This window comes from Colossoma macropomum, unplaced genomic scaffold (genome assembly GCF_904425465.1).
Source record: "Colossoma macropomum unplaced genomic scaffold, Colossoma_macropomum, whole genome shotgun sequence".
Taxonomy (NCBI): domain Eukaryota; kingdom Metazoa; phylum Chordata; class Actinopteri; order Characiformes; family Serrasalmidae; genus Colossoma; species Colossoma macropomum.
The window spans coordinates 21,229,981-21,250,470 of NW_023494807.1; the positions used below are offsets into that span (position 1 = coordinate 21,229,981).

Below are 20,490 nucleotides of genomic sequence, written 5' to 3' on the forward strand. Positions count from 1 at the left end.
AAGAGAACCAAAATATTTTTTTTAAATGTAGCACTAATGGCTCTTTTTTCTCAGTTCCAACTGATCAGATGTCTGAAAAAGTAAATATCATTACATAAACGCATTTATTCAAAGCTGGCGTGCCTTTCAGAACATTTGCAACAGCCAGTTCACAAAACTGTAGACTAAACATCAGCAAGGGGAGGGGGGATATATGAAACTGTTTAGAGGATATTTCTCACTATGGTTTATCACATTGAATAGATAAATGGAGTTCATGAAGATTTTAAATGAAACAGTTCCATCAAATTACAGCACCAGAGCTCAGCTCTGTTTGCTATTAATACGAATCTTCACTCCAGTTCGCTCTGGCCCAATTTAACTGGTTGTGTACAGCGACACTGGTGACAGTTGGTGACAGAAAATTTATACAGTAGCTGGATAAATATGGGGAGACCGATGGCAGAGACAGAGACAAGTCCGAGTACAAATACTATAGAGTCTGAGACTATAAAAAAAGGTCTCAAGTCCGGATTTGAGCTCTCCAGTCACGCTTCACACAGTGTTGGGAATCCCACCTATAAAACGCTGATGATCTCATTCTGAAAGGGTCACATTCCGTAAACAACTGCCAAATATAATGTTCATGTAAATAACTTGTTACACCACATTTTCATTATTATAAAAATAATATCTCTGAGATATTAGTAACGCCAGTATCACAATTATGATGAACAAAGGATATATAGTGCAGCCCTATCCCTAGAGTGTCTGTGGTGTGAATGACAGCGATTGCACCTGTGTGTGTGTGTGTGTGTGTGTGTATGCATGTGAGAGAGAGACAGTGATGCAGAACTAATACCTGAGGATCTGTTCCCTTGCAACAGAATGAACAAGGTCCAGCTGGGTCTCTCTCTCTCTCTCTCTGTCTCTTTCTCTCTGTCTGTCTCTTTCTCTCTTTCTGTCTCTGTCTCTCCCTCTCTCTCTCTCTCTCTCTCTCTCTCTCTCTCTCTAAAAGAACAAGGCCTATTTCTCTCGTTGAAGGCCCCTTCTTCTCTCTCTCTCTCTCTCTCTCTCTCTCTCTTTTTACTTTGTTATCTGTCTGCCTTTCTTTTCTCCCCTCTCTTTCGCTTTTTTTTTTCAGGTGTGAAGCACCTTGTGGTTGAACTTTAATCGAGCCTGAAATTTTTATCCATACCCAAATACAGCACAGCAAAATTCTATCCAAGCCCAACCCCTGTCTGAACTGGACTGGACCCTGAACCAACTCACACCATTAAGTCTGAAACCAAATCACCCAAAGTGTCTAACTACATTAAATTACTGGTTAAATCACTGCCTAGCAACAATTATGCCTGTCATCAAATTAAGGATAAATAAAATAAAAAATATAAAATACCATGATATAAAAAATAATCTCAAGCCTTTTAAGTCTGATAGATGAACTTCTCATGCTGCTCTCATGTTGTACAGTACTGATACAGCAAGATGTTAACTTTCACCTGTTTCATCCTAATACTCTTTCTCATTACGTAGAACATACTATAAAAGCAGCGGGTTGGATTCTGAAATATATAGGGCTATATTATCTGTTCACATTCAGCCAAATGCTTCAAAACTCATTGAACAGCGCTTTACAGTGCAGATGGACAATGACCTGAGGCATACTGCACAAGCAGCCCATGACGTTTTGAGGCAAGAAGAGGAATGTTCTGCAATGATCTAATCAATCACTTGACCTCAATCCAATTGAGTGTGTATTTCACTTACTGAAGGCAAAACTGAAGGCAGCTGCAGTAAAGGCCCAGCGTGTGGTGTGTATGGTTTCCAGACATCAGGTAGTCACTGACTGCAAAGGCTTTGCAACCAAGCATTGAAAATGACAGTTTAGCTCCCAAGCGGCACAATCGTCTACACATTGGCCCTCTCATCAGGAGATTGGGAATTTGATCCTCGGTGATGCTACAGCCATCCTTGGCCAGGAATCCAAGACAGCACAAACAGTCTCGCTCTCTCTGGGTGGGCAAGTTGCCCTCCGTCTCCCCCCATCACCTAGCTGATGTAACAGAACTGACTGTATACTGAATGTATAACATATATAGCATATAAACAGACACTGTTTGTTTTTTGTTTCTCCTTGTTCTTTCCCTCTCTTATCTCTCTCCTATTTCCTCTTCCCTCTCTCTCTCTCTCTCTCTCTCTCTCTCTCTCTCTATTCTCATTTCTCTCTCTCTCTCATATCTACAGCCCACTATCTGCTGCAGTCTCTATAAACTCTAGTCCGCTGCCCCGTTCCTCTGACTGACCCCTCTGTGCAGTGATTTGGAGGTTGATGTCCTGTCAGTGTCCAACTAAAGAGAGCTAAAGCTCCTACATGATGTACTGACAGGGTTCTAGGACACACTTCAGAGTCTGAAATAACTGCCTGAACCCAGCAGGACCCGATCATTTCTCAAATATTTGTCAGGCTCTGATCTAGTTCAAATTTCATGTTTGGGTTTCTCACCTTTAAAGGGCCCATATCCTACATTTTTCTTGAGGTGCACTTACGTTATTTGTGTGGTTTTATGTACTAAAATTAGTCATTATACATTTTAACCAACTCTCTTTATCCATTAGAATGAAACAAGCTGTTTTTATTACTGTGACTTTAAGACTCCAAGATGTAAATAAGACAGTGATGAGAGTTTGTTCTGATTGGCCACCCTGTATTGTGCCTCATTCGAAAAGTAGTCTAGGTTGAAACACTTCTCATAACCTCAGCGTGTGAGTGGCTAAACTGTAAAATAAACTGATGTGTGTGAATGGGTTATTTTTGTGACATCACAAAAACAAATTCAAAATGAGTTGTTTTTGCAGTTTTAGTTTCCATATCTTGACTATGAAGACTGGAGACTGTGTTTTTATAAACCTAACCCTGTTTACATGATATATCTAACTGTTTATTTCAAAAGAGCAAGGGAATTTTAATGTTCCATTATATGAACCCTTAACAGACATTGGCCTGCATGTACCCCTCTTAAATTTTTCCCCTTTCTTAACTCTTCATACCTACAGACTAAAAACTTTTGGGATGTTGTTTGAAGAAACTGATTGATAAAAAAAAGCCATTAAAGAGGAATTTAAACTTAATTTTGAATAGTTGATAATAATTTGCTTTTAAGTTTGTTTGTAAGTGATGTGATGACAGCTGTCATTTTTTCTAGGTAACTCAGGACAGGTTGAGACAGAACCTGGGACAGGTTCACATCTAAACTTCGTACAGAGACAGAATGTTCTTCGAATATATTCAGGTCCAATTAAAATCTCTCTCTCTCTCTCTCTCTCTCTCTCTCACACACACACTCTCTCTCTTTCTCTCTCTCTATCTCTCATTTATCTCCTCCTTTTTCTGTCTCTCTCTCTCTCTCTCTTTTCCCTCACTTCTGCTTCTGTTTTCTTTATCCTCTCATTTCCTTCCATTCTCATTGTTTCTTTCTGTCCTATTTCAATTTCGTGCTCTTTTTTCTCTCACTGTGCTTATATTTTACTCTCTCCCTCATCTCTCCCTCTCTCACTATCTATTTTCTCTCACTCTGCTTATATATTCCTCTCTCTGTTTTATGTTTCTCTCTTCTCTTTCACTTATTTTCATCTCTCTCGCCTACTTTCTCTCACTTTACTTGTATCTTCCACTGTCTCTTACTTTCTCTCTATTCTCTTCACTTTACTCATATATTTCCTTCTCTCACTCATTTCTCTTATGTTCTCTCTATTCTCTTTCCTCACTCTTACTTTCTCTCTCTATTCTCTCACTTCCTCTTTCTATCTTACTTTCTCTCTCCTTTTACTTTCTCTCTATTCTCTCATCTCTCTCTTACTTTCTGTCTATTCTCTCTTTGTCTCTCTTTCTTACTTTCTCTCTCTATTCTCTCATCCCTCTAACTTTCTCTCTCTATTCTCTCACACTTCCACTTTCTCTTACATTGTCCCTCTCTTTTCTCTCACTTTCTCTCTACCTATTCTTATCTGTTCTCTCTCACTCTACTTAAATCCTTTCTCTCTGCCTCTATCTCTCCCTCTCTCTCCTCTTTCACTTTCACACTCTTTTCTCTCACCTTTTCTTTACCTTGCTCACTGCTCCTGTTGTCTTTCTCAGCCCTCTCTGTCCTCTTTCTCTCTGTCACTTTCTCTTTTTTTCTCTGCTTATTTGGCTTATATCTTCCTCTCTCTCTACTCTGTCTCCCTCTCTTACTTTCTCTCTATTCTCTGGCTCTACTTATTGCTCTCTCTTACTTTCTCTATCCTTTCTCTCACCTTCTCTATTATTTCTCTCTTCTTTCACTCTTTTCTCTCTCTCTTCTCTCTCACTCTACTTACACCCCTCTCTCATTTCTCACTTCTCTGCTTTCTTTATCTCTCTCTCTGTCCTCTGTCACACTTTTTCTCTCACTTTCTCTCCCTCTTGCCACTGTCCTCTCCCTCCTCTTTCACTTTCCCTCTCTCTTTTCTCTCACTCCACTTATACCTCCACCCTCTCTCCCTTTTCTCTTGCTTATATATGCTCTCTCTTACTCTGTCTTTTAATTCTCATTCTCTTTTTTCTCTCTTGTGTATCTCTCATATATCCACACCCCAGTATGAACTGCATTATGAACTTTGACCTTTCTGTCTCTGTGCAGTGATTTGGAGGTCGATGTTCTATCATCTAAATAAAGAGAACAAAAGCTCCTACATGATGTAGTGACAGGGTTCTAGGACAGGGTTGCTGCTATATCACTGCGAGGGGTAGCGCAACTTTCTTCTGCATACTAGAGCAGCCCCGCCTTCTCTGGGCCTTCCTCATTTAATTCCAACTTCATCCACTGCCTGTCAGGACACGACACATGCTGGAGAAATTTAAATAAAAACACATAGAGATACTCAGGAGAGCACAGAGAGCACGTCTGTTCACATACACTACACTACACATTACGCATTACCCTCCATCACTGCACTGATCCCTCACCAGCATATTAGACCATACGTGACAGAGAGAGAAAGAGAGAAAGAGGGGTGGGGAAGGGGAGAGAGGAGAGAGAGAGAGACAGAGAGAGGGGGAGAGGAGTAGCCAGAGTGAGGGGGAAGAGAGACAGGCGGGGAGATGAGAGAAAAAGAGAGAGAGAGGTGCGGGGATGGAGAGGGGAAAGCGACAGAGAGAGAAAGAGAGAAAGGGGGATTGGGAAGGAGAGAGAGGAGAGAGAGAGACAGACAGAGAGTAAGAAGAGAGAGGGGAGAAAAAGAGACAGAGTGAGGGGGAGGAGAGACAGACAGGGAAGGGGGGTTGAAAAAGAGAGAGAGAAGAAGAAAAAGAGAGAGATTAGAGAAAGAAGACAGAGAAATGGAAAATGTTATAATAGTTATAATATTAAAAAATAAAAAATGAATACGAAAAATAATTTTGCTAATTGTTAATAGTGATTATGATTAGAATTAATGTTATGCTTACATTCTTCTTCTTATTATTATTATTATTATTATGAGAGGGAAAAGAGTCAGAGAAAGAGAAAAGTAAAGAGAGAGAGACAGAGACAGAGAGAGAAATGTGAAAAATGAAGGAGCTCTGTCACTTCGCAGACAGAAAGAGGGAAACAAGTGACAGAGGAGAGAATGAGAACAGAAGGCAATCTAACTGTCTTGTGTAAACAGCAGTGTTCTGTCCATGTAGAGAGACAGTACTGTCACCGTAAAGCCCCCCCGCCACACACACACACACACACACACACACACACCTCATAGTTACAGTACTGTTCAAAAGTCAGAGACCATCTTTCATTTCCAGTCAAAACAACCAAGTTATTCATTTGTCAGGAGATTACATGTGAGATAATCCACTTGCGTAAGGAAGGAGAAAGTCATATATATGCGCCCCATATGATGTATTATACATACATGTAAATATCTATCGGTAAAAATATGTACAATAAACACACACACACACACACACACACATATATATATATATATATATATATATGTGTGTGTGTGTGTGTGTGTGTGTGTGTGTGTATGTGTGTGTGTGAGCACAATGCATAATTGAATAATTTGCTGCATAATATATATAAAATGAATAATAAAATGAATTTAATTCATTTTTAACCCTCTGCATATAAATTCTCCATTTCTCTATAATGCTAATCCAAGTTGATTTAATCTCAATTTCTACATTTTAAAAATGTTTACATATCTCTTTTGTCAGGCAGTTCCCATATAAAATTTTTTCATATTTGTCAGACAGTTCCCATATTAAATAGAGTTTGAACTGTGGCAGAGAACTCTGAATAAGGTGGCATGTGTAGACCCACTAATGTATACTATTTTCAAAATATATTTTTGTGAGAGTTGCCTCTGTATTCTTCCACTTTTTCACCTCAGCTTTTTCAAATAAAAACAGTTAGTTTATGGAGAGTTATCTGATATGAAATGTGGTAAATTCACTACATTATTTTTAACATTTCATTCCATTATATTTATACAAAAAGAATGTAAAAATGAACTGTTTACCTGCGCTCTCACTGCAACACAATCTATGTACTTTAAAATATTTTTGCATTGCTGAGTGGTGGTCCAGTTTGCAGTGGTCTTTACAAGCTGACAAGAAGACAAGGAGGTTTAATAGCCTACCTTTCTCAGCAGTATGAGATGCGCTTGAGCTTTTAGCTTCTTCAGTTTTAAGCGCAGCTCACTGCGCGTTACAAATTTGGCCTGGACAAGTTTTCAATTTAACCAGGGGAGGAATGTAATGTTGAACACAATGAAAACTTAGAAAAGACAGTCACCTCATGTTTTGCCCTCACCCGAGGGCTTTACTCTTACCCTCCAGCCCCCTTAATTAGAGCCCTAGATGTAAGTACCTATATGTAATAATAATTTTCATGTCTCATATATATTATACACATATGTACCTATATTTAATAACATATCTCATATATATTATTAATATGTAAGTATCTATATGTAGACATAATGTCTCATATGAATTATATGTGAGTACCTATGTAATAATAATGTCCTATATGTGTATGTGTAAGTAACTACATGTAATCATTTTCTAAGCCTAAGCCTATTTTTAACCCAAAACTCAGTCAAATGTTTTTGTCCTGTGTGTTTAAAAAAAATAAAACATGCAGCAAAATCGTTACTGTCACAGGAAAACTTACATCCTGAAAACTGGAAATTTACAGAAAAAGGAAAAAACTTCCTTAACTTTTAATGTAGTTTTAAGTAACTACATTTTATTCAAAAGTAATTTTAATCAATTTCTAGTTGCCTGTTCATGATAAAATGTTGAAACAATGTAAAAGGCAGTTAAAGCTTTCATATGATCCACAAAAAGGAAAAGATAACTCAAAATATGGGAGACTTTCATACATCACTGATGTTCTGTTATAAGCACAAGCAAGGAGCATTTTCTTGATTCTGATATTGTAGGTTGGCCCTATTTTCTTTTGTTTACAAAGTCAGGGCAAAATGAAACACACACACATATGTACACATGCATACAAGCAAACAACACACAAAGCACAGTGTCATCCATAATTAGAAGATATAATAAATAAACATAATAAGATAAACAGCGTAATTGAGGAAAACTGTAAGAATAAATGGAGCAGCACTGCCTTATACTAAACCTGCTCACACAGACCCCGGCTATGTGCTGTGTGACTGCTAGCGTTCAGCTGGAAGCCAGCACACGCAGCCATGGAGCTCAAACTGCCAGAGCTATTTTTGAGAGGGCATTAAAAATTTAATCAATTGAATAAATCTTGCAGGCATAAACCAAGGATTCGACTCGTATCATGTCCACAGCGTCTGTAATTCCCCCCACATTGATCCACGGCCTCCTTCTGTCCAGCTGCCCCTATGATTAGCTAATGATTAATCAGAATGCATTATTGATAACAACTGCATAGAAGTTTTTAACTCACTCCTGATACAGGCACAGGGTCACTGACCATACCAGTAGTCAACTGGTGGAAATCAACCAATGAAAAAATCAAAACGATGATATTAAACCAAAATCATAAAACAACAGCAATTGATATAATGCTTTATCATATATACAATTAAATGCAAGTTTGAATACCCTTAGTCAAGCTATAAGTTTGTTGATTTTCTAAGTGAAACTGTTCTATTTATTTACAGAGTTTAACATACGAAAAATAAAATATAAATTGTGTCATTACTTTTGCAGTAATGGTTTCTCCTTTATGCTGTTGAATAAGGTCAGTATTTATCAATGTATCAATTTATTATCTGATCATATCACATATTACCATTGACCTGCATCAATTTTGAAATGTTAAATAAATGACTAATAGATAATTGATCAATTATGTCTTCATTTTTTCTCCAAAATTACAATATTGAATAAAAATCCAAAAATCTTGGTGTATTGTTTTTATTGTCTATATTCCACTACTGTGTAAATAATTCCTCTAGTCACATTTACGTATTGCATCAAAATAATGAAATTGAATTGGTGCACTAAATCATCTCCAAAAGAATTATAATCAAATCAAATCATAATGAGGTCACAGTTTTACACTCCTAAACCATAGACAATTGCCAACTGACACGTTGCACTGAATGCTAGGACAGAACAGTTCATCTAACTGTAATTGACTTTGAATAAGCTGCAGTATAGGCTCCCCATTTCTTACACTGCTTTGCACCCCAGTACTGGGGGATGGGGAGAGGGATTGAAGGGGTAAAAACTCCATGGAAACGGGCTACGGCTGCTACAAAAAAGAGGGGGGGAGTTGGAGGATGGAGGATTGACCTTGAAGCGTGTTTCGCATGCGCAGACCTGCTACCCTTACACTTCAAACGAACAATTAGACAATGTTGGGTGAAGCTGTGTAAAGATTCAGGGTATGCGCTGGCGAATTAGCTTCATTATAGGTGCCTTTGAAAGACTGGGTGTGCGAGTGGTTTACAAATTGAAGCAAAATGTAGACAAGGCAGAGCTTTCACCCATTAATTCTCTAAAGCTGACAGGTTTAAGGAGCTTGGTGGAGGGAGATGGCTCAACATACCTCCACAAAAAAGGAATAGTTCAGTGAAAAACCAAACATGGCTGTTTAGCCATGTTTGGTTTTTCATCCATGTTTGGTGTCTGAACTTTTCTTCTTTTGTTTTGTACTGGATAAAAAGACTAATGTAGTAGCATACCCTGCTAGAAAAAGCAGCATAGACCAGCATAGATGGTCAACAGCAGAACCAGCTCTAGACCTGCATATACCAGGATAAAAGAGTAAAAACAGTAGAATGCATAATGGTTCAGGGTTGTGCACATCATCAAATCATTAAACATAATTGATGTTGTGGAGAAATCCGTAGACTTATTTCTGAAACTGTATTATGTACTGTTCTCTCTAAATCGGGCAAAAGTGTGAACAAACATTAGGCATCAAGACTACTACTGATTTTAGCTATGCAGTGTGCTTTTGTCTATTTATATAGCTAAACATATTTCAAACAGTGGCAGAAATAATACAAGGAAGTGTTTTTAATATTACTTAACATAGTTTGAATAGGTGTTTGATGGTTTGTGAAGCGGTTAGCATGATGCTAATTGAAAAAACACAAGCTTCCATTACTTCCATTGTACTTCCATTACATTACCACATTAGCTTCATAGATCCAGTGAGAAATGCAGGCACTAAACATATGCTGGCTAATCAATGTGGTTGATATTGTGGTGAAGGGAAATGCGGGAAAAGTTATAGTGAGATGTTTCACTCCTTTTGAAAACCAACTAGTCCTTCAAAAACAAGGTCACCTGCTCTCGCCTACATCCACACTGAAAGGAAAATAGTCACACAGGTCCTGCTTTAGCCTATATTAGCATCAATAGCAGGCCAGACAGTGACAGTACTGGCTGCTTTCTCAGTTTGCTCTTACTGGAAAAGAAGCTAGCGCTTGAGGTTAAGGCTTTGCTTAAGACTGTTGCAGTTTTCAATCATTTGAATTTTAATTCCAAACTTTGGCAGGGTTTGGCCTGGTTAAAGTAAATCAGATTGTCTAACCATATCCATTTAACCTTCACTGCTCCTGTTACCCATAACTGCCCTCATTGCAATTAGCTTCCTGACCAAACGTTAAAACGATAAAATGAAAATTGATTTTCTTGTTACTAAGGAGCTTTCCATGGCTCTGTCGCTGTCTGAGTCTAATTCTCTCTCTCTCTCGCTCTTTCTTTCAGCTTCTGTTCAGTCGGCAGATAATAAGTAATATACGTGACATCTTTTGAAATGGATAGAATTACTCATTTCTTGATATCAGACAGTCTAATATATATTACAGTGGGGTTGAGTTGAATAATAATGAACTGAATTAAAGTTAAGGGGCAGAAGCTTTTCTTTCTAGTACAGAACACACTTCTGCTGCCTTCAGGCAAGTCACTTAAACCACTTTCCTTCCAAAATGCTCAAGTCAGTGATGCTGATTGAATAGGAAAATACGCAGCCACTGTTGCGAATGCAAGAATGAGATTATACTGTGACACTTACATTAGTTACACTTACATGTAGTACTTAGTTAGTCTAAGAAAGTGGACTGAACCATAGAACACTATACACACAACATACATGTTGTATGAAACACTAGTACATTTATAGTTCCGTTTACATGTACACCAGTATAGTGGTTTGAAGTGTGTTATTCTCTATTCTAGGGAAACTTACTCACTCAGATTTCTATACAGTGGTGGTGATGAAAGGAACCAGTCTACAATGCAAATATTGCCATTTTATTTACTATACAAAACCACCAGATAACCTATATGTGCCCTTGTCCTTCCCACTATTTTACTATGTAATGATAGTGTTACTATGTAAAATAGTGGGAAATATGAAAAAATAAGGTTTCTTTGGGAATATTTGAGGCCTATTTTGAGGCCAGTCCTTCCCGACAATCACCGTAGTTGTCCCAATTTCAGGCTGGTGTTAAATGACAACCTTCTCAAATTATCCTGGTGTAGGGTATAATCCAATTTTAACACCACTGATCTACTCACATGGCTGCACTGATTTTGAATTGTAAATATTAAATATGTTCTATATTAATGACTTACATGTAGTATGGGCCAGGCATGTCCAAATCTATTTTGGATGTTTTAATCATGCTCCACTTAGGTCAGCCAAGACTTTGTCAGACTATGACAATCAAACTGCATTGTTTACCTACCATATATCATATTGTCACTGCCCAAAGAAAAACAAGTATTTTCAAAATAGTAACTTTACAGGAGAGGCTAAAAACATTTTTTATCTTCCATTTAAGTCAATGGAAATGTATTTTCTTCTAAGCAATTTTGGAGCATTTCTATTGGTCAAATCATCATGAAATTTTCACACAATGTAAAGGACAGCTGCTGAGCTCAAATGTTGCAGAAACGTAAAAATGGCAAAAATTGGAGATACATGTTTTTGTTTGGACAGCGACGATATATCTAGAAGTCTAGAGGTCTTAGTTAAACTTATAATGAACCAGTGCATTCCTGAATGGTTCTTGGCATGAATGTACAGTTCTAGAAAAGACCTGAAATAGTCATTTAAATGTCAGAGGTTTCAGGTCAAACTTTGCAGGAGTTTTTCAGACCACGTCATACCTCTTTACATATTAACGTCGCATACACAGGCTCAAAAAGAAGGTCTAGCTCAATGTTTAGGTGTCAAATGCAAAATCAACAATACACTGATGAAGATATGATGACAATAGTAGATCATTCAATTACAATATCAAAAGACACATCCTTCACCGAGTTTTAATTGAACTCTCTTTGAATATTCTTCCTAAGCACTCGCAATCATCTGATTCATCTGTTTGGGGAGGGGTCTGAAGCACAACTGATGTTACAAGACATTCTTCCATATGTTGTGTGCAATTTCCACCAGAGAGGTCTCCAAATCTCCAACACTTACATAGTGTAGCTCTAAAAGAATCATCTTTTCAAAGGTTCCTTATGGAACCAAAGTGGTTTTAATATGGCATAGCTTTAAGAACCCTTTCTGGCACATTATTTTTAAAGCCAACTTGAATAGGAAAACAGCACATTTGCCTTCCATGCAGTGATGTATTTGTGAGTGAAACGTGGTATCAGGGAGAGTCTCCGAGCTAGCTGAGTGTTTTCTCTCAATGATGGGTGGGGTTGAGGGGAGTGGGAGGTAAACATGATTTCATATTGCTGGTGCATTGTCACATAACCAAAAACCATGTTTTAGAGGTGGGCAAAAGTCATTACATTTTGATGGAAGATTAAAGGAGAATAAGAAATTTGTCTTTTAAATGATACAATACATCTAAATCTGACCGGGAACATGAACTAACAAGGTAAAAAAATTGGGTTTTGGGTTACAGGCTGCTTTTAAGAACGTAAATCTTCCCATTTCATGCAAATCAAGAAACATGTTATAAAAAATAAACAAATAAACTGCATCAGTTGGCAGAGTTGAACAGGGGTCTGAAGTCCTGAGACTTTTTGGCTGGGAGGGAAGTTAGAGGACCGTTCATTAGGGCTGATGTCTAATGAGCAGGGCAGGACCAACACCACACACAGGAAATGCATTAGCCCTAGACAGGAAGCGCTGCCTGACATCCGCTGGGCCTGGCCACTAACTCCCTTCCGAAAAATACAAACTTGCTATGGATTCAAACACTGTCCAAAGGAAATAACCACAGGATAAACACCAAAGTTTGTTGATACTATGTTCTTTTAAAGGCAAACTTTCACAATGCTTATTTAAGCCTTATATAACATAATACACAATGCTCACAACTGTCCCGGTCAGGTTAATCAGAATGGAAAACAATGCATTTATTCTAATTTGCTGGTTTTATTCATAATTGTCGCACCAGCAGGGCACCGGTGCTAATGCTCTGGCCGGTCGCCATAATCAGTGTGTTGTTTTGTTTTAATTATGCTTAAACGTCTAGAGAAAAAATGCCTGCATCTAAGGACATGTCTGTCAAAAACAGGTGAAATACTTGTTGCTTTTACAAATTAGACTTTGTTTAGAACTTCCCTCAGCTCTTAAAGAACAAACTTATAATTTTGGGGTCTATTGGCTAATCTAACCCCAAAGGTGCTGAAGTTTTCTTAGTTTGTGCTATGTATTTTAACACAATGCCCATACAAAATATGGGCTAACTAACTACCATTATCTGTGTATTCATGAAGAGATACATGATACTGGACCAATCCATGCTCCACCCACTAATGCTTTTATTATTTATACCAACTTTTGCTAGGCTAGCTTTACAAAATGCTGGCAAAAATTCTATTTAAATCCCACTCAATGAGATATTTTAGCACACAACTTTTTCTGTAAAAATACCTAGAATTGAACATGTTAATAATTGAGCATGTAGAAAGTGAGCTAGTGCTAGCATGGTGGCAAATTTGTCATTTTTGTTTCCAACCTGCACAGTTTCAGTTAGCTAAAACCACACAGTCCAGTTCGGGAGCACACTTCAAACTGCAAACTCAATGTTATGTACCCTCAAAACAAGGAGAGAAGGAAAGAACAGCACTGCTGCCATCACAGTTGCTTCCAGGTACAGGGGTCTGGTATGGGGGTGAAGTTCACTCTAGCCTGTGCCCTCTGTAATCCTCTGGTCCACTGTCTGTGGCTCAGCTATGATTGAACAACAGGACTACAGTCTCAGCTGCAGCTGGGCTTCAGCCTGAGCAGTAATACATCATTGGCACCCTCTGGATATGTAGCAACAAACATACTTGTAAATACAGTACTGTAGATGTAGGGAATCCCTCCACTCTCCCAAAACAGCATGGCAGCAGCCCACGATCATTATTTAGCCAAACCAGACATAGAGTTTTTAATTTTACAGGCCAATCAGAACTAAGATAACAAAAAAGTGAAAAAAGAGTCACATTCCATGAGAAGTGGGATTGGTTTCATTTTCACATACTCAGATTTGTTTCTTCAATAGCTTTTGAATGATGGGCAAAAAAGGTTAATGTGTAAATTTTACACTGTTAGCATCCAAGACAATTAGCTACCATTTAGTTTGTGTCTGAAATCGATGTAGAACATGTGGATTTCTGTGGACTGTAACCACTATGAAAGTTAAATGACCAAATACAAATTACAGCGGCAATAATCGGGTCCAAGCACTGCACGCCTCATGGAGCCAATAGAGCACAAATGATGGCAAACCTTTTATAATGGCCTCTATTTATAATAGATGTGGGGTCTAAAAGGAGATGAAGAAATTTCATACAAACTGACTTTTTGACCTTGGTAAGGTAAGCAAAAAATTGGTTTAACTTATAGTCAAAATACCTAGAAAATCGTACAATATTTGGACTTGAATTGTATCTGCAGAGTTGTTGACTCAATAACCAAAATATTTACCCCAGTATTTTAGTCTCAGAGTGCACTAGAATTTCACTCAAATTTTCTCCAAGGAATGATGCTGCTGGACTCTGCTAAAAGGTATTGTTTTCTGAACTTCTCCTCATGAGTTTCATGCCTGAACAATGTTCTCAGTGCTTAACTCTTCCAAAGAATCTCATCAATAACATCCAATGACCTACATGACCCATAGTAATGGATCATATTGTCAGACATCTTTTAATTGCCTTTATTTTCTATGTGCATTAGTTAAAGCCATTCTGGCCCAGTAAGTAAAATAAGTGTACTGGTGAAACAACAGCCTGCCACTAATGTCATAAGACGCTTGGTTCATAAATAGCAAACTTCTCCTACAAACACAGAGCAGATAGAGATAAAGAGAGTGTGAAGAGGGAGAAACAGATACTGATATATTCACTCGTCTCTTGCTCTCTGTCTTTCTTTCTTTCTCTCTGGCTGTTGGTGTTGCTCCTGTTGCCAGTTGGAGGTTCTCCTGTTGCCTGTTTAAAGCTCCTCATTGCCCAGGGCAACGCGGTAAAGCGCCTGTCAGAAGCGCTCTTGCTGATAATGGTATGGACGAGCGAGCGGGGGAGAGAGGCAGATAACACACGCCGCACACACACATGCACACACACTCACACACTCACAAACAGCATCCTTTGTATGGTGTGTAGATTTGGGTCGAAGCATTCATTGTGCAAGCTTTTAGAATCATGGCACAGAGTCGGGCACACCACATTTGTGCACATTTGTATACAGCTGCAGGTATCGGCAGTGTGTTTATGTTTATCAGCTCTCTAGCTTTTACCCTGCATCTCCATCTCGTCTATGATGGTGCCATAAATGACCTACTTATGCTCCTCCCACAAATGTGTTCTTTCCTAACAACTGTTTCCAGATTGGACAAGCTTTACAGAATGATTGAAAAACTGCAGTTCAATCTAATAAGAAACTGTTTGTCTTGGAGGGGGGTTGCCCAATTTTTCACACATTTAGTGATAGCTACTTTGACCCACTAGTTAGGCCTCCTTTTATCACATGATCCTACCAAATTGGCAGGGTGAAGGCTGGCACATGAGCACATGCCTTCTCCAAGTCATATGAAGCGCCACTGCATTTTTTTAAACTGCTGCTAATGCTATGTCATTGAACATGATTGGAGGATACTGGTCATTCTTTTACGTTAGCTAGGAAATGCTCATGCTGGGTAACATCGCAGTGAGTAATGGGTTTTTGTTTTGTAATCTAGCTAACATTAGCAAGGTAGAAAATGTGTTCTTTATAAACCCGACTAGTCTTGATTAGCTACAACAATGCAGCTCAGGAGTATAGCAGTTTAATTTGTTGGAATCATAATGGTCGGTAAATTGTCAACATCGGACGGATGTTTAGATTTAACTGATAGTTCAAACGTATTCGGTAATGTACTTATTATTTATTGTTCTCAGAAGAAGACAAATGTTAGTGTGATGCTGGGCTACTGCGCTAAAATGTCTGCATTTTATTCATCTTACTCTATTTCTAACCATCTACAAATAAATATTATATTTCTCAATGCTAAACTAGGTAGATGTGCATTCTATAAATGTCTATATATCAACTATGGCAAATATGTACATGAAAAATATGAGATACGGGCATCAGCAATTCTCATATCCCTACTACAAAGTACATGGTAAAGATTCTGCTATTCCACTGTGAATAATGTACAAGTTTCAACAAAAATGTTTTGACCAATGTTCTGTAATGCTAGCCCACCCCTGCTAAGAAAGAACGCATTTGTGGGTGGAGCATGGATGGGTCAATTGCACGCATTATGTCAGAGGTTTACAAAAGTCCAGCCACAGTACTCCCTAAAGTGCTGATCTCATGACAGATCCTTTACCCCACAACACTAATGAGGGTTATTCACAGGAGAAAGTTGAGCCTGATCCCGGATCAACATTGAACCAATCAACCAACAAAAAAGAAGCTCTTCCACTGAAGTGAGTCCACATCAAAAACGCCCGTCAACTATAGTAATAGGACAACAGCTCAGTCAAAAATAGCCATGCATTAATAAAGCAAAGCTCAATGTTAGGCTTATTGTGCTAATGATGAGTGACAGAAGGTGCAGGAAAAGTCCTAGGGACACTTGCAAGAGTGCAGTCCAGTCTAGAAAGAGTTGTACAGGGTTTTGACCAGGGCTTTTGACAGTAGAGCAGCACAATGTAATTACTGCTTAACTGACTATGTAATTAATTGCATAATTATGTAATTACATACAAATTATTGTGTGATTTAAAATGTAAATCTAGCAAAATGAGACATCTCTAATTCTCTAATATCCGTCAGGTCATTACTTATGCTATCCTATATTACCCCCTCACCTGTGCGGCTGTGGGTGCGCGCGAGAGAGAGAAAAGCCAGAAAAAGAAGTTTACTCACCAAGGGCTGTCGCGTGGCTCCTGCTCCGTCCTCATCTGCCTGTCTGCGTGTGTGCGTGTGTGTTGTGTGTTCTCGCACGCTCACTGTCACCTCCTCCTCTCTGTCCATAAGTCACACGACGACAGCATCCGTGTTTGTTCCCAAATCAGAGCGAGTGCGCGCGCTGGCGAGTGTGCGTGCGTGTTTGCTCCACATGCCAATCACTTCCTCCTCTTCACACAGCCTGGAGTGTGTGTGTATCTTCAAACGCATGGACGAGGAGAAAATGAGCCCCCAACCTCCCCTATAAGAGGGTCTGCCGGGATAGCAGGGCAGCAGAGCGCTCGCTCTCTCTTCTGGAGTGTGTGTGTGTGTGTGTGTGTGTGTGTGTATGTGTGTGCGAGAGAGGGTAGAGAGGGTTGGAGCGCCGACGCTTTCTGGAGCTGTTGCTGTCTCTCTCTGTCCGCGCGCTGTTTGGCTTCACTGTCAAGGGACTGTCTCACAAGTGCAGGGAGAAATCAATTACGTAGAACAGTTAAGGGCTTGTGGATAATTAGAAGAAAATGAAAGGTAATTGTTGAAGTGGTTTCTGAAAGCAAGGCTGCATGATATATAGCTAATAATGTCAAACTGAAGGATCACCAGTAAGCAATATGTATCTTAACTGCAATATAGCATCACTTCCATATATGGATCATTCTACTGAATTGGTTTAAAGTCAGAGATGAAAACACATTTTAGACTTTTAACTGACTTGAACTTTAGACTAAAATCCTTTTGCTTTAACTGACCTTATATCTTTATTGTGTTTATTTTATTAAAATCAGTGATTGAACATTCAATTTTGTCACCACCAATACAACAATGCTTCTAAAACGTTACCAAATATTTTGGTTGTGACTGGTTTGGTAGTGACAATTTTGAGCTCAACTTAAAAATGCTAGCCAGTACATGACCAGCCTACACAGCTTTGAATAGGTGTGCACACATGAAGTCAAAATATTTTTCATGAAAACAAAAATGTTTACTTAATTGCAGAAAATGTGTTTCAGTAAGGACAATTATTAATGCTACACACTGATTTTCAGACTTCAAACTTCAAAACAATTCGAAACTGCTAATGCACTGGCAGGGACAGGGATGCCATCTCACTTCCTGCTCTAAAATGTTTCTGTAGTGACTTGAAAATGTGAAACACATACACACACACACTTTCTAAGCCTGCTTATCCTCCTGGATCTCCGGGGGAGCTGGAGCCTATTCCAGCGGTCAATGGGCGGAAAGCAGGAAACACCCTGGACAGGTCACCAGTCCACCGCAGGGCAAAATATGAAACAGCAAAGTTTTTAATTAAAAATTAAACTCATGATAATTCAAAAAATTCAAAGATATATAGAAAGTGCCCTAGAAATTATGATTTTGTATATATACATAGCTTATTACTGTCACAATTAATGCCTTGGGATTAAATAGATCATAATATGATGCTTGTAAATATCCTAGGTCTGAGTATTAATTCATATTAATGAATATTAAATAATATTAATGAATACTAACAAAGTAGTTTTTACTGTGGGTCTGTGGTTTGAACTAAATCAGTACAATGCTCCATATCCTAAAGAAGAGGTTTTGCTGTTTCGGTGTAAAGATATAAAGGAACATAAAGCTTTTGTGAAAAATACTGTTTTCTCTAGTTTTGAAACAAACTTAAGACATTTTGTTTAAAAATATACAATAACAAACACACACACACACACACACACACACACACACACACGCATGCACACACATGTGCACACACACACACACAAACAGCTCAACTGCAGTAGACCCTCCTTATAAGACTATGTTTTCTCAAGGGAGTAGTACACACAAGTGTCACAGTGGAATAAATCTGGTATCCGAGGGTCAGGGTTAAGGATATTAGTAGCCTGCTGACCACAAGGTTCAGGCTACTGCACCTCTAAAAAAATGAAGCCTCAGTCTCTCTCCCTCCATCTCCACCTCAGAGACATGAGACCACCACAGATATGAACACTCTGACCTTAGCTTTGACCCCATACTCAACTCCATGGTCTGTCCTGCCACAGAGGAACAAATTTGTGTTCAATTGATACTTCTCTCTGTCTCCCTATCTGTCTCTCTCTCTCTCTCTCTCTCTCTCACACACATTTTTTGTACAATGTCAGTATGAAGAGCCACACTGCTTTGTAATAATAATATAACCCATGTGTTTTATATATATATATATATATATATATATATATATATATATATATATATATATATATATATATATATATATTAGTACCTACATTTAACACCTTAAAATCCCAGGCTTATTACATACTAAGGCTTATTATTCAGTAACTACTTCAATTAGATTGTTCTTAGGTTGCAGGAGTGCATAATAAACCTTTGTGGGCAGGCTTTGGCTGTAATAATAATAATAATATTCCCAATATTTGTTATATACAGTATAATACATATTACATATGTATATACACAGTACATATGTATGTACCCATATATAATAATGATAATATCCCATATGTTTTATAAATATGTAAGTACCTATATGTAATAAGAATGTCCCATACATATTATGCAGTGCTGTGCAAGTCAGAGACAACACTTCTTTTATTTGATTTCCAGTCAAAACAGCTATTAACTTCAAGATATTCCTTTTTCAGCATCAGCACAAAAGCAGAAATACATATATTAAAAAGAAAATTACACAGAAGAATAAACAACTAAATATATATATATTTTTATTTCAGTATTTAGTGTGCCCACCTTTTGCTTGTATTATAGCGTCTGTTCTTTTCAAGAGACTTGCTTTTAGTTTTTCAAAGAAATCTACAGGGATATTTTTTCACACCTCTAAAGTTCAGTCTTAGAAGCTGGTTGCATTTTCTGCTTCTCACAATCCAAGTAATTCCTATTACAGATTTATCAGTCCATAAAACCTTATTCTACATCTCAGATGTATTTTTCGTTTATTTCTTTTTCTCAGTAAGGGCCTCTTGATACACATCCTTTCAGACTCATAGCGCTGAATTGTGGATTTTTTTACATCTGAAACAAAAGTGGAGCTTGATTTCCTCCTCTCTCTCAAAGGGGAAAGCTTTAATTTCTCTTTATCAGATGGTGACTGTTTTGGGGGTCTACCAGGTCCTGTATGGTTGGTAGAAGTCTGAATCTTTCAATCATCTTTTGGACTCCAGCATTTGAAACGCCTGTTTTTTCACTTATTTGATGTTCTTTTCTTCACCTGAAAAAAATAATTTGTTTTTAATGACAGTTTTGAATGGAAATTGAATAAATGAAGGATGGTCTCTGACTTTTGCACAGCACTATGTATATGTAAGTACCTACATGTAGTAATAATGTATCCTATATGTATGTATTATAGATATGTAAGCACCTACATGTAACACATGGATATGTGACACACACACACACACACACACACACACACACACAGACACACACACACACACACAGTGCTCATAGAATCTTTTATAAGCAGCCTACTTGTGACATTCATGCATAATTTGCTCTAATCAAACTGCTTACATTTTTTTACATCTACTTAACTGAGCAATTTACTTTAAAGTGCTATTACAAATTTCTCTCAGGAACAGCTCTTGAGAAGTTCTATGGCCAAGATTAACCAAAATCTACATTTAAATCACTAAATGTC

At 38.1% G+C, this 20,490-nt stretch overlaps 1 protein-coding gene across 1 annotated transcript in view; it reads right to left on the reverse strand.

The window, feature by feature from the left end:
- The window catches only part of LOC118797131 (leucine-rich repeat and immunoglobulin-like domain-containing nogo receptor-interacting protein 3), a 67,381-nt gene extending 50,183 nt beyond the window's left edge, over nucleotides 1-17,198 (reverse strand). The window contains exon 1 of the mRNA XM_036556367.1: nucleotides 16,806-17,198. The gene's annotated coding sequence lies outside the window, so the exon portion shown is untranslated. The remainder of the gene's footprint in view (nucleotides 1-16,805) is intronic.
- Nucleotides 17,199-20,490: the final 3,292 nt, after the last annotated feature.